General features: G+C 46.3%; 1 pseudogene; it reads right to left on the bottom strand.

Annotated features, from left to right (window-relative positions):
- Positions 1 to 3691: 3691 nt before the first annotated feature.
- LOC126934410 (interferon-induced transmembrane protein 3-like) lies at positions 3692 to 4134 on the bottom strand (annotated as a pseudogene).
- Between the last annotated feature and the right edge of the window lie 1218 nt (positions 4135 to 5352).

The raw sequence follows: 5352 nt of genomic DNA, 5'->3' as shown, positions 1-5352 counted from the left end.
GGAGATCGAGACCATCCTGGCTAACACGGTGAAACCCCGTCTCTATTAAGAAATACAAAAAAAACTAGCCGGGCGAGGTGGCGGGCGCCTGTAGTCCCAGCTACTCGGGAGGCTGAGGCCGGAGAATGGCGTGAACCCGGGAGGCGGAGCTTGCAGTGAGCTGAGATCCGGCCACTGCACTCCAGCCTGGGTGACAGCGCGAGACTCCGTCTCAAAAAAAAAAAAAAAAAAAAAAAAAAAAAAAAAGGTCTGGTCTTATACAAATGTTTTTAAAAGTTAGTTTTATGGGATCTTTCCTGATTGGCATGTCCTTCCCAGTCTACACACATTTTCCTGACAGAATGTCCCTCTGCACTCCCTAAATCTACAATACAGGCAGGTCACTCTTCCTCTGTCTTACCCGCTCTGGCCAATTCACATCAGACAATGGTAAAAATACAACAAAATACAGGGAGGACATGTACCCTGATCACAGAGCTCTCTTAGCAGGTGTGAGTTTTGCTTTGTAGACTCAGGATGAAAACAATGCCACATTGATTTTCTAGGCACGCATCCTGTCTGGTGGGATATTCAGCACAGGTGTCATGATGACACCCTCTCCCTGGCAATGGCCACAGTGGTCATTACTTGGAGGAGCTGTCTCCAGGGGAATGAGGACCTCAAGGAAGCAGGGAGCTATCTTGCTTGTTTCTTTATTTTCTTTTTTCTTTTTCTTTTCTTTTTTTTTTTTTTTTTTTTTTTTTTTTTTGAGACAGAGTCTCCTGGGTTCAAGTGATTCTGCTGCCTCAGCCTCCCTAGTAGCTGGCATTACAGGCACCCGCCACCATGCTTGGCTAATTTTTGTATTTCTAGTAGAGACGGGGTTTCACCATGTTGGCCAGGCTGGTCTCAAACTCCTGACCTCAAGTGATCCATCTCCCTCAGCCTCCCAAAGTGCTGGGATTACAGGCATGAGCCACTGCGCCCGGCCAGAAGCAGGCAGCTATCTAAGGAGATGGAGACTGATGAGGAAGGGGGCTTCTTTTAGATAGGATAGCCAGAGAAGACTTCTTTGAGGAGATGGCATTTAAGCAGATATGTGAATGACATAAAGATCTTCAAGGAAAGCATCAGGCAAAAGAAGAAACATAAAGATCTGAGGCAGGGCTGAGCTGGGCATGTGAAGGAAAAGCACGAAGGCTGGTGTGACCAGAACAGTGTGAAAGTGAGGTTGAGAGGGAGGTGGGGGCCTGTCTTTGTTAAGCGTTGTAGGCCTTGGTAAGCAGGTGGTTTCATCCAGAGTGTGATGGATGCCATTGGATGGCTATGAGTAGGGGTGACCTAGCTGACTTGCTCTTTGCAAACAGCACTCTCAGCTAGGCACGATGGCTTATGCCTGTGGTCCCAGCTACTCAGGAGGCAGGAGGATTGAGCCCAGGAATTTGAGGCTGCAGTGAGCTTTGATTACACCACTGAACTCCAGCCTGGGCAACAGAGCGGGACCCTGTCTCTAAAATAACTAAATAACTAAATAAATAACTAGCACTCTCACTGCTATGCAGAAAATAGACTGCAGTGTGGGAAAGGAGCAAGAATGATGGCAGAAAAACCATAAGCCTGGCAGCCATGACAGGTGTCCAGGTAAGAGAGGGCTGACTTGGACTAGGGGAGCAGCAGAGGACATGGTGAGAAGTTGTTTGACCAAGATCTGTTTTGGATTTCTTTTTGCGGGTTTTTTTTTTTTTTTTTTGGTGTTTTTTGTTTGTTTGTTTGTTTTTGTTCTTGTTTTTTAGTACTTTTAGTGTCTCACTATGTTGCCCAGGCTGATCTTGAACTCCTGGGCTCAAATGATCTGCCCACCTCAATACCCCAAAGTGCTGGGATTATGGACATGAGTCATTGTGCCCCACCAACCAAGATATATTTTGGAGTTGAAATTGGATCATGAAGTTGGATTAATGTAGGTGTCAGGGGAATAGCTTAACCAAGGATGACCCCTGGGTGTTCAACCCAAGCAAAATCTAGGTGAATCTTAGTAGTATATACTGAAATGGAGAAGACTGAGGTAGGCGATTTGAAGGATAAAAGCAAGTTCTATTTTGAAGAGGTCCAATTTGAGACACTTATTGGACTTCCAATGGGAAGTCTCAGATAGATGGGTAAACATAGGCAAGTATGAAGCTCCAGTGTGTTGCAGAGGTTGGAGCTGAAGATATATACAGTCGACTGTGGTATGCAGGGGGATTGGTTCCAGGACCTCCTGGGGATACCAAAATCCACAGATGCTCAAGTTCCTGATACAAAATGGTGTAGTAGGCCAGGTGCAGTGGCTCATCCCACCTGGTAATCCCAGCATTTTGGGAAGCCAAGGTGGGAGGATCACTTGAGCCCAGGAGTTGGAGACCAGACTGGGCAATATGGCGGAACTCCATCTCTATGAAAAATACAAAAATTAGCCCAGTGTGGAGGCTCACGCCTGTAGTTCCAGCTACTCAGGAGGCTGAGACAAGAGGATTGCTTGAGCCAGAAAGGTCAAAGCTGCAGTGAGCCATGATTGCACCACTGTACTCCACCCTGGGTGACAGTCTCAAAAACAAACAAACAAAAAAAAAGTGGTGTAGTATTTGCATATAACCAATGCATATTCTCCTGTGTATTTCTTTTGCTTTCTTTCTTTTTTTTTTTTTTTTTTTTTTTTTTTTTTTTGAGAAAAAGTCTCACTCTGTCACCCAGGCTGGAGTGTAGTGGTGCAATCTCAGCTCACTGCAACCTCCACCTCCCAGGTTCAAGCTATTCTCCTGCCTCAGCCTCCCGAGTAGCTGAGACTACAGGTGTATGTCATCACACCTGGCTAACTTTTGTATTTTTAGTAGAGACAGAGTTTTGCCATGTTGGCCAGGCTGGTCTTGAACTCCTGACCTCAAGTGATCCACCTGCCTCAGCCTCCCAGAGTGCTGGGATTACAGGCATGAGCCACTGCATCTGGCTTGTGTACTTTAAATCATAGCTAAATTACTGATATCATACCTAATACAATGCAAATGCTATATAAATAGTTGTTATACTTTATATTGTTTAATTGTCATTCTTGCTATGATGACAAGAAAATTCTGTACATGTTCAGTACAAACATATTTTTTTCTGAATATTTCTGATCCACAATTGGTTGACTCCATGTACACAGAACCCACGGATATGGAGAGCCAATAGATATTGGCAAATAGATGGTATTTAAACCCACATGACCGCATGCCACCCAAGAGAATGTAAGTAGAGAAGAAAAAAGGACTGAGCCTGAGGGCACACAACAGTTAAAGGTGAGAAGGAGATACCAGAAAAGGACGCCGAGAGATGGCAAGAAAGACAGAGAGGGCTTCAAGGAGAAGGGATTAATCATATCAAATCCTACTGAGAATTTAAGTAAGATAAGGCTTGAGAATTGTCCAGTGGATTAGGCAAAGTTTTGACCTTGATAAGAACAGTTTCAGCAAAGAGGCAGGGATAAAAGTCTGGTTGAAGTGGGTTGAGAGAATAAAGACCTCTGTGCTGAATGTGGAGGACTGAACAGCTGCATTTCTTTCTTTCTTTCTTTTTTCCAGGAACATGTGCACTTTATTGAATGCCATTGTAGAAAAGTATGTGAGAATAAAGGGCTGATACAGAACTCAGGCCCAGGGTGTAGGGCCTGCAGTGGACGGCGAGTAACTGGGCGCTACTGCTGGCCTTGGAGATTCTTTACCGTTTGAGAAATTGCTTGGAATATTATCATAGAGCTACTGGTGAAAAGGATGATGAGTGCTGTGGTCACATGGATGTCCAGGATGAGGATGCAAACGTTCAGGCACTTGGCAGTGGAGGCGTAGGCCTGGGCCCCGCTCAGGTCGCCAACCATCTTCCTGTCCCTAGACTTCATGGAGTAGGTGAATGCTATGAAGCCCAGGTAGCACCAGTTCATGAAGAGGGTGTTGAACAGGGACCAGATGACGTGGTCGGGCACAGCGGTCTCACTGTGGATGTGGATCACGGTGGATGTCGGGGGAGCAGGGTTGTGGGGTACCCTCAGCACAGCTACCTCCTGCTCCTCCTTGAGCATTTCGCAGTTGAGGGGTGGCTGGTGTTGGCGGAAGTGAAGATGGTCTGGACAGCATGGTTCATGGTGTCCAGGGAAGATCAGCTGTGGTCAGGATGGTGGGATGCTTCTCCAGCTGCATTTATTTCTGTTTCCTCTTGAATTCTCACTAAAATGACAACAGTGTTTAAAATGCATAAACCTATGGAACAAAGAAAACAAGAGCAGTGATAGGAGAATACGAGAGATGTCAGTACAATTTTGGAATCTAGAAAGTAGATGGATGAGGCCGGGCACAGTGGCTCACGCCTGCAATCCCAGCACTTTGGAAGACTGAGGCGGGTGATCGCCTGAGGTCAGGAGTTCAAGACCAGCCTGGCCAACATAGTGAAACCCCATCTCTACTAAAAATACAAAAAATTAGCTGGGTGTGGTGGCGTGTGCCTGCAGTCCCAGCTACTTAGGAGGCTAAGGCAGGAGACTCACTTGAACCCGGGAGGCAGAGGTTGCAGTGAGCCAAGATTGTGCCACTGCACTCCAGTCGGTGCAACAGACTCCATCTAAGAAACTCCATCTAAGAAAAGAAAAGAAAAGAAAAGAAAAGAAAAGAAAAGAAAAGAAAAGAAAAGAGAAAAGAAAAGAAAATAGATGGATGAGTTGTAAGTGACTCAAAAGCCTGAAAAAAATTTAAAGTTGAGGATCTGTAGTCTAGATGAGCAAGAAGTGGTCTAATTCGGCCAGGCGCGGTGGCTCACGCCTGTAATCCCAGCACTTTAGGAGGCCGAGGTGGGCGGATCACGAGTTCAGGAGATCGAGACCATCCTGGCCAACACGGTGAAACTCCGTCTCTACTAAAAAATACAAAAAATTAGCCGGGTTTAAGCGTGGTGGCGGGCACCTGTAGTCCCAGCTACTCGGGAGGCTGAGACAGGAGAATGGCATGAACCTAGGAGGCAGATCTTGCAGTGAGCCAAGATTGCACTACTGCACTCCAGCCTGGGCGACAAAGCGAGACTCCATCTCAAAAAAACAAACAAAAAAAAGAAGTGGTCTAATTCATACCAAAGAACCTCAGGAGTTGAAGGTACCAAGTACTTGGGAAGGTGAGGTTGCGGGAAGGTGAAGTTGCTAGAAGGAGATGAAAGCAGGAATGAGTGAAAATCTTCATAGGAAGAAAAAGACTCCTAGCTCCTCTCCTCACGCCCACACAGCTGGGTGACTGCCCCTCTACCACCCAATCAAAAGACTAGAACCTCAGCCAGGCCGGGTGGCTCATGCCTGTAATCCCAGCACTTTGGGAGGCT

Source organism: Macaca thibetana, chromosome 13 (genome assembly GCF_024542745.1).
Source record: "Macaca thibetana thibetana isolate TM-01 chromosome 13, ASM2454274v1, whole genome shotgun sequence".
NCBI lineage: Eukaryota > Metazoa > Chordata > Mammalia > Primates > Cercopithecidae > Macaca > Macaca thibetana.
Note: the sequence above shows the minus strand (reverse complement) of the source record. Positions and strands in the feature narration are given on the sequence as shown.